Source organism: Akebia trifoliata, chromosome 12, assembly GCF_017979445.1.
Source record: "Akebia trifoliata isolate Shusen 1 chromosome 12, ASM1797944v1, whole genome shotgun sequence".
NCBI classification, from domain to species: domain Eukaryota; kingdom Viridiplantae; phylum Streptophyta; class Magnoliopsida; order Ranunculales; family Lardizabalaceae; genus Akebia; species Akebia trifoliata.
The window spans coordinates 16,739,851-16,760,100 of NC_141386.1; the positions used below are offsets into that span (position 1 = coordinate 16,739,851).

Genomic DNA, 20,250 nt, shown 5'->3' on the forward strand with positions numbered 1-20,250 from the left:
TGATATCTTGGTCATAATCAGAGGAATCAGATTGTCCTCTAATAGTAGGGTTGCTGTTGTGCATAGAGAATGAGGGATGAGGAAGTGGACTGCAAGTTGAAAAAAAGGAGATGAAGATGGTAGGATGGGAGCTGCTGTTGTGCGTGAAGAGAGGTGAAGGTAAGTTTCATTTTCCTTGTTCCGTTTTCTTCTTCTTCTTTCCCTTTTCCTTTTTTTTTTCTTTTTTCTCCTTCTTTTTTGCTTCTTCTGTGAGGAAGTGGGAAGTAGTAGGGACTTAGGGAAGGATATGGTGAATTGGAGAGGCAGTTACTACTAGGGACGATGGGAGATATGAGGACGTGAACGAGAATGTGGCTGCTTTTGCAATGATGAGTGATGACACTACAAAATTTTAGGTTTTTAGCGGGGGTCAAAAACCGCTGCAAATACCCAAAAAACTGCCGCTATTATAAATAGTGATGGCCACGTGTAATGCCACTATAGGTGGTGTAGCTATGGAGCTATATAGTGGCGGTCAAAAACTGCTGCTAATTGATTATATGACTATAGCGACGGTAGTGGCCACCGCTAATTGATTGTATTATTGTCGCTATAAATATAAATGAGGCCTATAGTGACGGTATTGGCCACCGCTAATTGATTGTATTACTATCGTTATAAATATAAATAAGGCCTATAGTGACAGTAGTGGCCGCCGCTAATAAGATTTTTTTTATTTTTTAATATCTTTTATTTTAAAATTAGTTGTAATTAAATACCTATTTTTATACAACCTGTTAATTAAACACAATTACTTAGTAAGTCAAATTAATTAAGAGACAAGTATAACAAAATAATAAGTCAATTGAATTAAGAGTCAACACTTATAAAACCATGTTTGATGCTTATAAATCAATGTTCGTCACTCAAAAAACAAAAACTATCACTCATGGTTGTTGTGGGCACTTATCATTGTCGAACTGATTGTGCTGCTCATCAACCTACAATTCATATACATTAATCAAATTAGTCATATCAATCAATATTTATTTATTATTAAAATATTTTATAACACAACATATTCAATTATTAGTGAGAATTTACCTTTCTTATTACGGTAATGATCAATCCTTTGAGTCTTTCCACCTTAGCATCTCTCACAATTTGTTGTTGCTCCAAAGACTTTAGTTTCTCCTTCAACCTAAGTACCTTTCTCCTGACTTTAGATTCTGTATTGAGAGGCATCGAGTACGGCCTTTTTTTCTCTTCGATTTTGTCCTCTCACCAGATGAACTTTATCCAGGTTCCATCTGCAAATGTTAAGTGCAACATAAAAATGAATTATCTATCCAGATAATTATGTTTTATATACTAATTGTTGAAAAGTATATGCAACAAGTTATGCTTTATTTAATACTAAAACAACTTAGAGTCACGAACACCTCATACAAGGACAAGCATTAAAGAGAAAAATTTGTTCTGAACAAATTAAAAAAGTCTAGCTCAATCAAGATATATGTTGAAGCATTGACTCTTCTCATATAAGGTGGTAAAATTTCTCAAGAAAATACATTGTATCATCACATTTCGATATACATTGTATCAACTCAATCATTTAGAAATATAAATAAGCCTTGTCAAACTCCTCACAATGTAAAACACTTACATTGCAATCTTGGTTCAGCATTCTCACTGATAATTACATATATGTACTTCAAAATTCTTGACAAATAGATAGATGGACAACATCTATCTGATAATTGAATATATGTACTTCAGAATTCAGAATTCAAATAAATATACATGGGTATTTTGACATCTCACCTACCACTAGAACAACTAAATTTTCTCTGATTGGATCAAAGTTCAAGTAGTCATCAACCACTGCCCCCAAAACCAATATATAAGAATGGATAGCTGGGAAATACCAATAACGGGTCCCTCTCTCATGTTTTTTAACCTAAGTACATAATAATCTTTAAATCACCATCTTTCAAATATGTCTTCCATAAACAAGATATATGGACATGTCCTAGAAATACTGCACCCAGAGGAATTTTCTGTTTGCATTCTTCTCTGAAATCCCAAACTATCTCCTTTGAGAGGTCTAGTGTTACATATTAATCTTTGATCTCCATAAGCAAGTGCTTTACATATTGAGGTGTATTCGGTTAATGAGACGTTATTATGCTCATTTCTACGCAAAACATAGTTATTTTTGTTGTTGGGCTCTCAGATACCCAGGTGTGACCTTGGCTCTTCCAATTTCCAAGTTTTTCCATACTGGCATGCTGACATGACACGCCAATTCACTTTCCACACGTATGGTAGAACCAATCTTTTACTTCCTTTTAATGAACAAACATTACCGGTGTAAATCATGTACTCTAGTAGCTTGGGTAGATATTCAATTCAAAAAGTTTCCTTCATGTGTCACAAATTAATAGATTACCACCTATAAGATCTATTGCAAATAAGTTAATATTTTAAAGCCATCCTATTGTATTGGAATTTTTCGAGATTGTTGAGCCAGACACCTTGACACTTAACACGTGTACATAGTACCACTGCAAATACATGCATAAACGTGTAGCAAAACACTAATGATCTTCTTGGCATACTCTATATTGTTGTTTTTTGTAGTTTTTATATTGTTGTTTATTGTAGTTTGATGACTTATGAGGGAGTTGCCAAATCTTTTTTATCATTTCCTACAGTTCCAATGATTTTTTTTTCAAAATTCTACTCTTCATAAAATTTCCATGAAAATTATACTAATTTCCAAACTGGTTGAATAATTCTGTCAAAAATGTACATTTCCAAGCTGACTGAAATAAACACCAAAACATTTATTACTACATTTACATTTACATTTACATCTTATAACTACATTCATGATCACACCAAGAAAAAGAATTCCGTTGTAAAAATGACTGAAAAACCACAAACACCACTGTGCTCTATAGTATCTTTGGAAAAGTGAAAAGTACCTTGTTTAAGTCTGCCGACAGAATAGTCTCAAACACTCCAAAGGGTAGAGCGACTGATGTTGGAATCTTTATCCATGATGATATCCTACCTCTTAAACATTGAAGATTGCGAGATTTTGCACCAACCTATATGATAAAAGTTTGTCAGCATTATATGAATTTTGTAATTTTATTTAGTACAACCAGACTTCTACTAGCAAGTAATGGTAAATGCGCTCAATAATTTGTGAAAAAATAAGTATGAAAATACAAAATCCAGTAATCTGTGGTTAAATATTTGGTTCATGTATATTGCTCTTAAAACTGATGGGCTGCCAGATCAGGACTAAAGCAGGCCTTGACATGTGCTTTAAGTTTCATCAACCTATCTAGCTTGGTGAAGGTTTTAGCCGTGTTGTCTTCTTTAATTGTAGTATAAATGCATTTAGTCGTTGTGAACGGGCTGGGTCAAAAATGTGTTACTATGACCTATTTTATACTGCATGGGCTTTAGACTCCAGTGTTGGTGCTCATGTTTCTAGCATAATTTCAAGGGAGGATTTGACATTTCCATGCTTTCACAGTAAGATGTAATTGATATTACTTGAAATGTAATTATCGATTCTGATTTCAGAATGAAGAAGCTATTCATCTACTAGTAATAACTAATTAGTTAAGTCCTATGCCAACAATACACTAAAGCCAACTGCCAAAGTAAATATTCATGCTTTGTATCCTTATGTGTCAGATAGCTATAAAACAGTATGTTTTTAAGTAGTCGTGTAAGTGCATATAATGTCTATGTAATGATGAAAAGCTGAAGCAAGTGTATATTCTTATGAGAAGCAGATTATAAAAGTAAATTGGCACAAATATAAGTTTGTGACCCACCCACAAACTTGCATTTAAAGGACAACAACAACTCCATCTTAAATGTTTCTTCTTTCCTTTATGTCTTAGAACTCTATAGTTAAGGTCCCTGAACTATCCTGAACCCATAATAAAGCAACCCATAATAAAGCAAGTTGGAAGTCTTTGAATTACTATTAGGTGACAGAACCCATAACATAATACCAATAGACATCTTTCAAAGTTCAAATAACTCCCCAACTTCAATTGCTTCTCTATTCTTCTACCTCAAATTAAGCAACTGAACCAAATGCACACAAAACACTTTTATGGATCTTAAGAGAAAAGAAAAAAGAAATCAAGATTCAAACCTCAAAACCCTAAATAAAATAAGAAATAATACACCTCTCTATCTCTAGTCTCTTCTGTTCAGTTTAGTTCTTGAAATAACAAAGCTATGTATCTTTGTTTCAGTGCTTTGGTCCCATTTGGCTGCAATAGCAACATCACAATGGGACCAACACCAAAACCTGTTAATGTATAATATATTCAAGTAACAGCAGCATTGGCATAATTAGAAATCAAAATGCATGAAAAGAACCATTTATTGTGACCAAGGAACAGCATCATTGGCATTAGAACAGAGAATTTGATTCACACGTTGAACCAAATACTGGATGTTGGAAAAGAGTTACTTATGTGGTGATTGAATCGAGCTCCTTTTTGTATCAAGTTCATCAAACCAAACCAATCTCAATCACCAATAAGTGTGTGGCTCTATTTGGATGCCAAAGCTTTACTGTAAGGCTCTATTTGAAAATCATTCTAATTAAAAGCAAATCTCTCCTTCTTTGTTTCTCTGTGTTCATTTTCAAGTAGTGGGAGGGTGAAGAAGCTATAGGCAAATGAAATCATTTGCTTCCTGAATGGGGGTTCTGATGTGTGGTCAAATCAACCAAATGATGAGAGAGAGAGAGGGTTCACTAAATGGTGGCTTTACTTTTTGATTTTTGATTTGTTTCCTCAGTGCAAAACTGTTGGAACTTTCCAAGTCCATTAAATTTATAGCGACTTGAAGGAACCAATTCTAGGAAACAAACTTGTAGACACCCCAATTTGAATGGGCCCTCACTCGAATGGGCCCAAAAACAGTAATTTTTCAATAAGTTTAACCAACGGACCTCGATGGCCCGAATCATCAAAATGTGACATTTTTGCCAAAATTTAAGCCTCTAACATCTCTCCATGGGTTAGTAGGTCCACCAAAAGGATTCGGCACACTCCCATCTACCCCGGTCAATTTGAAACATCGATTTTCGACAAAATAGGCCAACGGGCTTCTAAGGCCCAAAACATTAAAATGTGGCAATTTCGATTAAATCGATGCCCCTAAGACCACCCAATGGTCTAAATGATCCATCAAAGGGACCGGACTCATCCCACAACATCCCAACCTTCGCCGCTCCACACTTATATCCACAAAAATCGATAAATTCTCCAATGGGCCCAAAAGGCACAAATCGCCAAACACGTGGCATTTTTGATCAAATCAATAACTTCAAGAAAAATACAAAAAAAATTGAAAAATTAAAAAGATGAGACTTGGGAGACTTACCCTTCATCTATCATCCACAACTCCGCCTCGAAATCCGTAAATACCCTAAACCCACCTAAAGCCCACAAGGCCTCAACCCCTTCCTAAACCCATTTTCTTACATTACCCTTAACCCGAAATTAATCTCATACCTTCTAAGCCCTAAAAACAACCTCCCTTCTCAAAATTCAATCCAAAATAAGCCTCACCCAATCCAAAACAACCCACAACTCTCCTAAATCCAAGCCCAATACACCCCAAGGCCCACAAAATCCCACCCATATCTAATTCATTATCCAACCCACTACCTTAACCCATTATCCATTATCCACATCAACCAATCACCCTCTCTACATCAAAAGATGATACATGTCATCACCACCTTTCACCTCCCTCATCTAATCACCCACCCCCATCACCATTCTCTAAACAACTCATCTAACCCACATTACCTCTCTCCAAAATCACCTCAACCCATACCCTACCCTAACCTAACCTATTCTCATTCTCTAACCACCAACATCACAACCCATACTCAACATACCCTAACACACCATCACTCTCTAACATCAACAACCACGCACATCACAACCCATATCTACACCCATCATTTTCCTTAAAACACTCTCACAAAATCATCTCAATCCATACCTCCCTCATCATCAACCAACTAACCCACACCCTTCTCTCTAATCAAACAACCACCATCAACCAATCAACCAATCTCATCACCTCATCCTCTCATCACAAATGCCACATGGCATCATCCCCTCTTTCCTCCCAAAAATCAATTTAACAATCTCTTACACAACCCATTCTCCAAAATCTACACACCTCACCTCATCAATCAACCTAACACTTCTTCTCTAAACAACTCTCTTACACCCCACTCCTCCCATCAACCATCACTCATCTTATCCCATCAAACACTCTACCCAAATGGATTTGGATAAAACCCAAACCATTTGGGTTAAAACACAACCCACTTTCATCACTACACAAATACCCTCACTCTCATTCTAAATTTCAAACCTCCCACCCCTAAAACCTATGCCACTATCATTCTTTTCAAAATTTAACCCCATTATACCCCCAAGCCTCCTCTCTCAACTCCTATAAATACCCCTCCCCTCACCCCAAAAATGGTTACCAAGTCTCGTTAGAAAAAAAAATTCTAATTCCTACTCATCTCTCTTCTACTCTCCTACTATCACAATATCTCTCTCACATTCCACTAAGGATTCAAGAAGATATAGAAGTTAAGTCAAGGAAAAGAAGAAAAGAAGATCAAGAGTACAAGGTGGGTTTGAAGTATACCCCCCCCCCTTCTCTCTCTATCCTCTTCTTCTCCCTCTTCTAAATAACCATTCTTCTCTTTCGTTTTTATTTTTAAATGAGTGGACCCCAAGGCTAAAGATCCGTAAGGGTCATTTCCATCAATGAAATGACCCTATGATCAAGTCAAAAATGAATCCCTATCTAGGGTACAAAAACCCCCACGTGGCATTTTATTTTCCAATTTTCTTCAAACTAAAAAATGACCGAATTATTTGAGGTTACCGCCACTTGGTGGGGAGAAAGGGGTGCCTAACACCTTCCCTTTTCTCCAATCGAACCGCTTACCCGAATCTCTAGGTTCGATCAATCCTTACCCATTGTGAGTCATTAACGCCAAAAATGTACATCGGGTGACCATTCACACCCACTTACAACTTGAATGGTGGCAACTCCAAATCATCGTAGATGTGGCCGTCCTAATGACGAAAACCACGTATCTACAAAGCTTTTTCATTTTTTTTTCTCACAACTTTGCATTGCATTTAGACTTCTTATGAAAGAGACCCCAACAGTATAGATGCATCACAAAGCATGACAAAAACAATTATAATTGATTAATGAGTAAAATGTGTGATATTTCTCCAAGTGACAATGCTAATCACATCACAAGATAATATTGTTAGACTTGGACCGACTGAGTTGATAACCCCACCAAATCTTAACAAGTGGGATTCCCGTTTTGTGTATACGTTTAAATATGTAAGCATGCATCATATCGACATGTCTACATGTGCCCATAGAAGAAACAAGAGCACTTCCATATACCCAACCTAGAAGTTCATAAAACAAGTGTAAACCACACCTAACAGAATCACCTTTGAGATGCTATTCAATGATGCATGACACACCACAACGCTTTAGAACAATGTGTCCTTGCTCCTTATTTAAGGTCCCAGCAGCACCCCATTACAATACTAAGATGGCTCAACTTCAATTCTATCTCTAAATGAATTATAAACACTATTATGAAACAAAAAATTATGCCAAGAACATCTAAAGTACCTTTCAAGGGTTAGATGATCTGCAAACTCACCTTTGTGCCTCATATAAACTACCAGAGAAACTTGTTCTTAGATAGTATTCAATATACAGTGTTGACTTGAACTGAGCCCATAAGACCAGACATATGTTAAACTGCACTAAAACAGAGCTAATGGATCTCGTACAGTGTTCTTTGACACATGTAGCAGCACATATGCCACCTCCTGCTTTGCTACCACCATTTGAATACCAACACACTAATTGTAGCCACAGCAGCAGCTGTCCCCATTTCCCACCTATACCACAGCAGTAGCCATGTGTCATAACAGCAGTCATCTGCTGCCATTTCATGCCCACATCAACTTTTGCGCATTGGGGTCAAACATAGCCTAAAATTACTTGTAATATGGACTAGAATATATGATTAAACCCCCCAAAACAGATTAGCATAAACTCAACCTAAAAAGGGCTGTAATTTGCCCAAAAATCTGTCTAGAGATGGATGATTAATTGCCCCGAAAGACACTCTAAATGTAGTGGTAATCTGTCATAATAAGCATATAAGTTATGAATGATAACTCAATTTGTTAAAAATAAAGCAATTCTATCTTTAAAAGTTATCCGAATGCACATTGCCTTACATACAATAGATGGGAAAATAAATAAGAAACAAATAATAATATTTAAACGGGAAAAAATATAAAAAAAGAACATGCATTTATAAGAAAGTCGCTTTAAAGAGTTTTGGAGAGTTGTTTTAAATTAATTTTTAGTATGTAAATATAGACAATATAAGAAGATACAGGAGTGGGATCGTATGGAAAGGGGAGGGAAGCAGACCAACTTAATTTTTATGTGAGCATTTCAAATAGAGTCATGTTGGAGTAACTTTAAAATTGACATCAATTCTCACATTGCTGATGTGGAGGTGCACACATAGCCATAGATGCTTTTCACTCGTATCTCGATGAAAAAGCATCGATGGTTACATACATATACAACCTCGTCGACTATGTCACTTTTAATTCTACTTCTGGATTTTCCTTTAATCAAATAAGGAGCTAAAATAAGTTTAAAAGAAATTAAAAAATTACTCAGTCCTCATAGAATCAAGGATCCACCAAACTAATTATTCCAAAGTTAAAAGTTGGAGTTGCTTGTTGTAGCAACAAAAACTATTAAAACTTAGGCTAAAGGACATCATAGGTCACCAACAACCAAAGTATATCCGCCTTGAAATTATAACAAACATCAACAACTCCAAATAGAAATAGGCAACACTCACTAAAAATACATTAATTAAGGACAATGTAGCATTAAAAGTATCGGGCAAAGTCAGAAATGAGATTAAAAGAAACAAAGCAAGAAAAGAAAATATCACACATTACATCTAACCCCATTAGAAAGAAAAGCAAACCAAGCGGCAGAGATCAGCAAATCATAAAAACATGTCTGTTGGCATGTATGTTTGTGCTTAAGATAAACATGTCTGCTGGATGATCCTTGTTGCGAACATTAGCGGATAAAAAATTAACTAGAAGTAGCTCATACCTCTATCAGCTTCTTCAAACAGATTGTAGCCCTCTCCAAGGCTTCGACATCTTCATCTATCCCCAAATATTCGAATTGGAATCTACAAGATGGTGAAATATTTTGAATTATACCCAAAATCATATTATTCTTAATTATGGAAATAATGTTTTAGAAAACATTTACATATCTAAAAGAAATCAAAGAAATGGGAATAGCCAATATAACTTTTATATTATGAAACTGAACCAATATAACCTGCAAATACACCAAAATCGGAGTTATGGCTACATGAAATAAATCAAAAGGCAAACAATGGGAATAGCAATACCATGGCCTGATTGAAAAAATTATACAAGCAGGAAAATCTAGAATAAATCACAGAAATTGGTGACTGTATATAGAGAAGACTGAGATAGAGCATTTTGAGATCATGTCTGACTCTTCAAACATTTTACTATCCACTAAGATCAAGTCATGATAATCTAATTCCCCCATGTGGCATACTCAATCAACTCCCCTGATGTGGCATAAAGTCTATGGTTCTCACACACCCCACCCACGTTATTGGAATCGATTGAGTATGCAACGTGGGGGAATCATATTATCACCACTCATCCACTATATATCCCTTACATTAAAGTAGCTAGGAATATCATGGACCTTCCCTCCTTTAGGGACCTATCTCTTTCACAAGATTGCAATAGAAAGCAAGTTGATAAATAGAAAGTAAGAGCAAGTTGGCACCTCTTCCACTTAGTATAGAAATAAGTTATTCTAAATTCTGATTACGAAACATGATTCCTTCAGCCAATTCCAAATATTCAAGACAAGGCTTCTATAATGATGATACAGAAATAGCTCGAGAAGAATGAATTTTAGAAAGAAAGAGAGACTTAGAAACAGAAATATACCTTAAAGCCACCAGCAGTGCCTGAATTTATGATAAGATCTGGTTGTAATGCTTGGATAGAAGCATATGTTAAAAGAGATGCAGAAATTATTCCTACACTATCAACTCCTGGAAGAAAAAAACACTTAATGAGCTCCAAATATATGACAGCCTGAGTCTTCTTGTAAAGGTGTGAGAGTCGTGAGTGTGTGGGAAGTGAGGGGGGGACATTGGCTAACATTATTGGAAGAATGGTGCTGTTGTGGGAGTTGTGAAGGATGATGATGGAAAGATTAAGAAACTGTGCGTGAGTGGGGGTGGAGAAGAAACTGAACTGAGAGGAGAGGCTGTCAATGTTAAAATAAATGTTGATTAATATTTATTTAAAATTGATTCAAATAAAATTAATTAAGTTTATTTTAAAATGATATTTGAAAGTTACTTTATGGTTGGTGTACTTTTTGTTAAAGAAAAGTAAGCATTTTAAAAAGAACATTTCTATTGGTTGATAACTTTTCACATGGATTGAAATTTATAAAAGTTCTTTTTGACTCCTTTTTGAAATATTTTGTAAATCCCACATTGCTTTTTAAATGTTTTGGAGGGATTTTTAAACCTATAAATAAGAACCTATTCTCAACTCTTTCTTCATTCCAAAGACTCTCTCCTTGAGAGCTCTTAATAGCTTCAAGCTATATGGAAATTTAATAATTATTTTTTATTTTATTTATATATATATATATATATATATATATATATATATATATATATATATAGATATAAAATAAGAAAGAAAGAAAAAGAGAGAGAGAGAAAAATTAAATATTTAATAGGGTCGTCCAATTATGGATAGGCACCAAGGCCGATCCGAAAGGTATCGAAGGGGCCTAAGGGTGCTTAACGGATTCCTTGATCCGAATAGGTGCCTAGTGGTTCCAATGGGTTTCATACCTATTGAGATTCAAAAACCATTTACGAATGGGTGTGACTTTTATAATTGTTATCTATTTTATGGAGATCAATTCAATTAAAATAATAATAATTCAAAAATTTTCTACAAAAATAGGCATTCGTGTATCCGAGATTCTGTGTGACAGATTTTCTCAAAATAGTGCAAATTTTGAGGAAATATACAATTGTGTTAGAACTGGGCTCTGTTGTATCCTGAAGACAAGTTCGCCAACAACCTATCGGCATCTTCGTGTTCAATCGGAGTGGGGGCTTCTGTTGTCTGTAAGACAACGTAGATTACTATGTGCCTTAGAGTAATTTAAGTTCAAGTTCTATTTTTCTAACAATTTATAGACAACAGATTATTACTCTAATGGCACAAAGCATCAAGTTTATGAACCAAGACCTTGTAAAACTTGATCGTTTTGATGGGTCGAATTTCAAACGATGGCAACAGAAGGTGTTCTTTATGCTCCATCAATTTAAGGTCTCTTATGTGCTTACAACAGCATGTCCAACTATTTCAACGGATGCAACTTCTGAACAAATCGACGCTCAATGAAAATGGCAAGATGATGATTTGGATTGTCGAGATCATGTACTCAATGCAATGACTGACAGATTGTTCAACTCGTTTTGCAAGCACACAACTGCTAAAGAATTATGGGACTCACTAGAGAAGAAGTATTTAACCGAAGATGTGGGTACAAAAAAAATTTTAATTTCTAAATACTTTGATTTTAAAATGACAGAAAATAAATCTATTCTAGAATAAGTTCAAGAGTTGCAATTTATTGTTACTAAGATGGAGGAAGAAAATATTAAACTTCCTGAAAATTTTCAAGTGGGTGCAATAATCTCCAAGTTACCACCCAATTGGAAAGACTATAGAAAAACCCTGTCTCATAATAAAAATTTGCAAACTCTAAATGAGATTTTGAAAGATTTAAAAATAGAAGAAGAAAATAAGATCAGAGATAAAAATGATGATCGCTCTGAATCAATTAAGGCTCATATAGTTGAGTATGTAATTCAAGAGAAGAAAAAATACAACAAGCCTTTTACCAATAGAAAACCATTCAAGAAATTTATCAGAAACAATGGTCATGGTTAGATCAAAAAGAATGAAGGCGACTGTTATGTGTGTGGGAAAAAAGGACATTTTGCAAGAGATTATAGAAAACGTCAACGTAAAAAACTGAAAATCGAATCTAACATGGTAGGAGATGTAGTGGTTGCCGTTGTGTCTAAAATAAATTATGGTTGAAACGAAAGGACATTGGTGGATCAACTCAAGTGCAACACGACATGTGTCATTTGATAGATTTGCTTTCAAATCATACAAAGTTCAAGAAGAAGGATAATTTTACATGGAAAATTCTTCTACCATCAAGATTGCAGGGTCCGGTACTGTGGAACTCAAACTCACTTCTGGAAAGATTCTCTTGCTGAAGGATGTTCTATATGCTCCAGAAATTAGGAAGAATTTAATTTATGCTTGTATGTTTGACAAAAATGGGTTCAAGTTAGTCCTTCATTCTGGAAAACTGATCTTGACCAAAAATGATATTTTCATTGGTAAAGGGTATGTTGTAAACAATATGATTAAGTTGAATGTAATCAATGAAAGTTCTTTTGCTTATATTGTTGAATCTTTTGATTTGTGGCATGCTAGATTAGGACATTTAAATTCTTAAACTATAAAAAATATGATGAATTTAAACTTAGTACCTAAGTTTAATAAAGAAAATAATGATAAATATCATATATGTATTCAGTCTAAAATAGTAAAGAAATCACATCGTAGTGTAGAGAGAACTTCTACTATCTTAGAATTAATATATTCAGATTTATGTGAATTAAATGGGATACTAACTAGAGGTGGTAAAAGACATTTTATTACTTTTATTGATGACTTTAGTAGATACTGTTATATATATTTGTTAAGAAACAAAAATGATGCTTTTGAAGATTTTAAATTATATAAAGCAGAAATACAAAATCAGTTAGAAAAGAAAATTAAAATTTTAAGAAGTGTTAGAGGAGGGGAATATTTTGATAACAATTTTACTCTTTATTGTGAAAATTTTGGAATTATACATGAAACTTCTGCCCCTAGAACACCTCAACAAAACGGTGTAACGGAACGTAAAAATAGGACATTAATAGAAATGATAAATTCTATGCTAATAAATTCTGATTTACCTATGAATTTATGAGGTGAAGCTTTGTATTTTGCATGTCATATTTTAAATAGAGTACCGTATTATAAAGTGAACAAAACACCATATGAACTGTGAAAAAATAGAAAACCGAATTTAAAATATTTGTGAATTTGAGATTGTTTAGCCTATGTTAGAAAACTAGATGATAAGATTAAAAAATTAGGTTTTAGAACATATAAGTGTGCTTTTATAGGATATGCTCAAAATAGTAAAGCTTATCGATTTTTAAATTTAGATGATAATGTTATTATCGAATCTGTAGAAGCACAATTTTTTGAAAATCTTCAACATAAAGATAATGTTTCTGATTTAAAAAATGAAACCCATTCTGAACAAGTGTTAGAAAAAATACAAGAAAATGGAAAACTAGAACTTAGGAAAAGTAAGAGACCAAGAAAGGATCCACATTATAATTTTGGTCCAAATTTTTACACTTATATTTTAGAAGCAGATCCTAAGACTTACAAAGAAGCCATAAGATCTTTAGATAGTGTGTTTTGAAAAGAAGCTATGGATGATGAAATAGAATCTATTAAATCTAATAGAACTTGGGATTTAGTATCTTTACCTCCAAGCTGTAAAGCTATAGGACATAAGTAGGTTTTCAAAAAGAAATTAAAACCAGATGGTAGTATAGAAAAATTTAAAGCAAGATTAGTAGCCAAAGGGTTTAGGCAAAAAGAAATAATAAACTATTTTGATACATTTTCTCCCATTGCTCGATTAACCTCTATTAGAGTTCTTTTAACACTAGTATCTATTCATAACTTATATATACATCAAATGGATGTAAAAACTACATTTTAAATGGTAATTTAGATGAAGAAATTTACCTAGAACAACCAGAAGGTTATGTAGAATGAAGTAAATGTAATCTGGTTTGTAAATTGAATAAATCTTTATATGGTCTTAAACAATCACCAAAACAGTGGCATGATAAATTTGATAAGAAAATAAAAGAATTTGATTTTAAATCAAATGAATGTGATAGATGTATTTATAGTAAGGTTATAAATCAAAGTTATGTGATTGTGTCATTGTATGTAGATGATATGTTAATTTTTGGTACAAATATTGATATAATTGTAGAAACTAAAAATTATCTTAAATTATCTTTTGATATGAAAGACAGTGGAGAGGTAGATTTTATTCTTGGAATAAAAATCATAAAAGAAGATAAAACCATTAGTTTATCTCAAGCACATTATATTGAAAAAATATTGAAAACATATAATATGTTTGACTGTTCACCTTCTCCTACTCCTTGTGATCCAAGTAAGAAATTATTTAAGAATACGGGTAGAGCGAAATCTTAATTAGAATATTCTAAAATAGTTTGTAGCCTTATGTATTTAATGCAATGTACAAGACCTGATATAGCTATTATAGTGGGGGTATTGAGTAGATTTACAAGTAACCCAGGACCTAAATATTGGAAGGAATTAGAAGGGTTCTGAAATATTTAAAAGGTACTCAAAATTATTGTTTACAATATAATAGTAAACTTGAACTAGTAGAAGAGTTCTCAGATGCTACATGGAACTCTGATTTTCATGATTCAAAATCTACAAATGGTTGGATTTATACTTTAACAGGAGCGATATCGTGGGGGTCAAAGAAACAAACTTGTATTTCTACTTCAAGTATGGAATCAGAATACATAGCATTATCGACTGCGGTAAAAGAAGCAGAATGGCTTCGAATTTTTATTAAATTTATTCCATTAACTCCTATTCGAGATTATGCAATTACTATTTATTGTGATAATAAAGCTGTGTTAGCCATTTTAGGAAATAGAAAATATAAGGGCAAATCAAGGCATATAGGCCTTAGATATAACATTGTTCGACAGATGTTGACAGATGGGGTGATCGTGCTCGAGTACGTACCAACTTCAGAAATACCAGCGGATCCGTTAACTAAAGCACTACCTAGAGAGGTAGTTTTGAGAACATCGAGGGGGATGGACCTAAGACCTATATCCATGAAGACAGAGTAGTGGAACCTCAACTTAGTAGATTTGGAGATCCCATTTTCTAAGTTCAAAGAGATAAGAAGCCACTTTACTGTCTTTGTAAGTGCACACAATATTTATATTGGCTATCCCTATGATGTTATTCAGTGCACACATCTTGTAATGAGAAAAGGATGAGTTAAACTCTTAATGAATTTGTAGGCTATTTAAGCTTGGGTGTTAAAGGAGCACTCATGACAAATTTACCTATATGACTATAAAAGTTTAACTACTTTAAACAGAGAATTGGTCATCTCTTTGAAATACTCACGAAAATCAGGATTTAAGCGCTTGACTGCAAAGCACTATTCTTTGTCACTAATGAGTTAGATTATAATAAGTGTATATATATAATTCCGGTTTATTACAAAGAATTTAAGTTCAAGGCTATAAGCTACTTAAATATCTTATAAACTTTGAATTATATATATAAGCCAAAGGTTCAAACTGTTAGGTACCTATGGTTATACTTATTATGATCATTCTGATACACATCCAGTTTGCCTCTATTAATTAATTATTTTTTGAATCAAGTGGGGGATTGTTAAAATAAATGTTAATTAATATTTATTTAAAATTGATTCAAATAAAATTAATTAAGTTTATTTTAAAATGATATTTGAAAGTTACTTTATGCTTGGTATACTTTTTGTTAAAGAAAAGTAAGTATTTTAAAAAGAACATTTCTATTGGTTGATAACTTTTCACATGGATTTAAATTTATAAAAATTCTTTTTGACTTATTTTTCAAATATTTTATAAATCCCACATTGCTTTTTAAATGTTTTGGAGGGATTTTTAAACCTATAAATAAGAACCTATTCTCAACTCTTTCTTCATTCCAAAGACTCTCTCCTTGAGAGCTCTTAATAGCTTCAAGCTATATAGAAATTTAATAATTCTTTTTTATTTTATTTATATATATATATAATAAGAAAGAAAGAAAGAAAAGAAAGAAAGAGAGAGAGAGAGAGAAAAATTAAATATTTAATAGGGCCGTCCAATTATGGATAGGCACCAAGGCCGATCCGAAAGGTGTCGAAAGGGCCTAAGGGTGCTTAACGGATTCTTGATCCGAATAGGTGCCTAGTGGTTCCAATGGGTTTCATACCTATTGAGATTTAAAAACCATTTATGAATGGGTGTGACTTTTATAATTGTTATCTATTTTATGGAGATCAATTCAATTAAAATAATAATAATTCAAAAATTTTCTACAAAAAGAGGCATTCATGTATCTGAGATTTTGTGTGACAGATTTTCTCAAAATAGTGCAAATTTTGAGGAAATATACAGTTGTGTTAGAACTGGGCTTTGTTGTATCCTGAAGACAAGTTCGCCAGCAACCCATCTGCATCTTCGTGTTCAATCGGAGTGGGGGCGTCTGTTATCTATAAGACAACGTAGATTACTACGTGCCTCAGAGCAATTTAAGTTCAAGTTCTATTTTTCTAACAGTCAATGGTGAAGGTTGGAGTGTATGGAGAAAGGGATGAAATGGAGAACTTGAGGCTGCTATGATGGGGATGGCTGAGAAGAAGGAAGGACGATGGGACGGTACTGCTGTTATGCTCCCTTTAATGGTTGCTTGAGGACCACATGAGAGAAGGTTAGTCATTCCTCTCGTCTCTCTCTTTTTTGTCCCCCTTTTGTCAACGTTTTTTTATTTTATTTTATTTTATTTTTGTTGTGTATCAAGAGAGAAAAGTTAAGGGTTTTCTTTACTTATCTATTTTTTCTTCTTTTATTTTCTTTCTACTTCTAAAATTATTATTTTTTTGGGTCTCTACGTCAACCGAAGTACCGAACCTAGGAGAGAATGGAGCCTTTTATTCTCTTTCCTTTTTTTGTTTTTTTTTTCTATTTGCCTTCTTTTGATCGAATAAAAAGGAGTGAGATCCTTTTCATTTTTGTTTCCATTTCTTTCTAAAGAATCACGTGGGTCTGTAGGGGAGGGTTGATGTTATGCAACTCGACTTTATCACTCATCCTTAAGCCTCATGTGTTTATTGGTCGATGTTGACAACTCTTAACTTTTCTTTGCAATCAGTTGGTTGTTTATTGGAGGCTTAGATCAATTAATTTAAATTAAATTTGTTGATCGGTCCGATTTATGTGATTGATTTTATAATTAATTGGATGATTAAAGAGATCAAGGTTCGATTCTTGCATTGATGGGTTTGATTGGTTTAATTTTTATTGAGAGATCAATTTCTCGATTTTAATTTGTTAGGATCAAATTTAATTTATTGATTGGCGATCGATGTTAAATTTTGTATTGATGGGCTCGATTTGTCTTACATTTCATATCAATTGATTATTTTTATTGGCGATTGGTTAATCTAAGGTTTAGATTATAGGCTTGATGTTTGAACATTTTGTGGGTTTCAATATTTTACAATTTTTCAGAATTGAGCATTCGTATATTTCAATTTTTAAATTTCAAATTAAAGTTATTTTTTTATTTAATTTTGAAATTAGTTCTAAAATAAAATTTAAGTTTTCAGATCGTGGCTTAAAGCGAATGAGATTAAGGGTTGTCTTCCCATGTGGCGGAATTTATCATTTTATATAAAATTTATTGTTATTTTCTGTGACGAAAAAGTGTCATTCCGCACAACGAAATTCATCATTTTATGTGAAATTTATTATTTTCCTAAGCGTGGTTGTTTCTAAACTTTTTCAACGCATGATAATGTTATTGGAAATTTATTTTTAGTCACATTTTCCTAAGAATTGAGGTCTCTATATAAAAGTCAAATATCGAGGGGTATTTTAATCATTTTTTCAATTTATTGTAAAAATTCTCCATTTCACTAATTTTAGTCTTGTCAAACTCGAAATCACATTCCAAGCATAGCATTAGTTCTTTCGAGACATTTCAAAAATGTGGGGCCCACGAGGGGTATTTTTGTCATTTTTTAGATCTTTTTATATTTTGACGAATGACTTCTTTTAGTTTCAATGTCAATCTTTTTCAATTCTCGATGTCATGAGGAAAGAAGTGGAAGGAGTTAAGAGAAATTGGGAAAAGGCCTCTCAATAGCCTACTTTTTCATATATTTTATACCCATTATTAATAGCCACAATAACCGAGTGACGAATTATCGAATGCAAAAATGAGGTGTCTACATTAAGGATTGAACAATTTGGTACATGTCAACTTATTAAGCTTTAAATCTGAGAGGTAAACAAGAAAAAAAACAATAGTTATGATCATAGGTCAAAAAAATGAAAGAAGTAAATTTTTTTTAAGTATGTATTTCAAATACAAATTGGGGTATTTAATATTGGTCCGTACTTGAAACACGGACCAATAGGTTCAATTTCGAGCAAAAAAATATTTTAAGCTTGTTGGTTCGAATTTGTCACATATATTTTTGGTGTTTTGCAAATGAGATAGTAAATAAAAAGAAGAGTGCTTCTCCTTTACCTAGAAGGAGATAAAATAGGGAAAAGTAAAACAAAAAAATAGTTAAATCTATACAATTTTGCCCTCTTAGGTGTCCTTATGGGCTTTATAATCTACCTTCGTGGGCTTCTGAAATTACAACAACATGAACATGGGATGGATACGCATTTGATTTTGAAGAGGTTAATGTCCTAGATCTACTAATAGTGCTTCAATGCATGCGGGTTCATAGGAAGTTTCCGGATATCCATTCTTCAAACGTCAATGTATATTGAAGTGTCGATGTTTTAGGTTGATAAATGGGATGGATGTTTTCCTCCCTCCTACTCAAAATAACGATCTCGGGGGCTTGAGAGTACTGACATCCAGGGTTAACTTTTGAACAAGGGTAGGGGTGGTTGTAAAGCACATGAGCATGTGCATGTGCATTTTTGAAAAGATGTATTCATCCTTGCACAGTATTTGTCCTAGAAAATGAAAAACAAAAGTAAGTAAATATTACATACATTTTCCCACAACAAAAAATGGAAAAAAATAAATATAATGAACGTTAGTAGATAAGATAAAACAAACAAATGAAAACATATATTTTTTATTTGAAAAATGATCAAATACAAAAGATGGAGGACCTTCATGCACTCAAGTAGAGTCCCCAAGCTATAGACATGAGATTTTCGAGTTCGAATATCTCTACTACTTGGATTTGCTGTTGCTAGCATTCTTTTTTAAAAAGGGGTGTGAATGGGCACTTGAAAAATGATTTCGAGCGCTCATTTTTATTTATAATGACTTTCGCACGAATAAAGGTGTTGGTCTACCTAAAATCTAAGTAAAAGGGGTATTAGGCACCCTATTCCTTCCACCATAAGTGATACATTGGATTTGGTTATTTTTTGAAAAAATTAAAATTAAAATCAATAAAACTCGATTTGTGCCATCGAGTACGAGGGGCTTCGATTTTGGCTTAAATTGACGAGGGCTTCCTTATTAAGGAAGGGGCCCTTCTATGATCCATGCCTTTAGACATTTTTGAAAAACTTTAGACTCATTGCTCAAGCACCCACTTTCATAAGAAAATGACCAAAAGTCTTAGTCTCAAAATATTTTGTGGTGAGTGCAAGGTGTAGGAATTTTTAAGAAATGTTTTTGAAAATGGTTTTCAACCCTTACCATTTCAACTGAGCCAAAACCTAATCTTCCAGAAGTAAGGGAAGGTATACATTACATCTTGGGGTTGTTCTAGAATAAGTAAAATAAAGAGAGGGGAGTAATAAAAGAGGAGAAAGTATGAAGGGAAGAAAAGGGAGGGAGTTATCCCTTTTTCATTGTCCTTACTCTACTTCATTCTTCTTTTATTTTGACTTTTCTTCTTTTCCTTCATGGTATGAGCTTTTTTATCTTAGTCATGATGTGTTATTTATGTAGAATTTTTTAATGGTTGAAAGGTGTAACTATAGATGCCATGAGAGAGAGAGAGAGAAAAGAGTTGAGAGAATTGAAACTTGATAGGATTTTT

At 33.4% G+C, this 20,250-nt stretch overlaps 1 protein-coding gene and 1 long non-coding RNA gene across 2 annotated transcripts in view; one reads left to right on the top strand and one right to left on the bottom strand.

Moving 5' to 3' along the window:
- Positions 1 to 2,894, top strand: part of LOC147388953 (NADP-dependent glyceraldehyde-3-phosphate dehydrogenase-like) — a 31,785-nt gene extending 28,891 nt beyond the window's left edge. The window contains exon 22 of the transcript XR_015171043.1: positions 2,216 to 2,894. The gene's annotated coding sequence lies outside the window, so the exon portion shown is untranslated. The remainder of the gene's footprint in view (positions 1 to 2,215) is intronic.
- On the bottom strand, positions 1,189 to 9,344 carry LOC147388955 (uncharacterized). Its single transcript, XR_015171053.1, has 3 exons — positions 9,262 to 9,344; positions 2,970 to 3,095; positions 1,189 to 1,289 (listed from the first exon to the last, which is right to left on the bottom strand). It is a non-coding gene; the product is annotated as an uncharacterized LOC147388955 (long non-coding RNA).
- Positions 9,345 to 20,250: the final 10,906 nt, after the last annotated feature.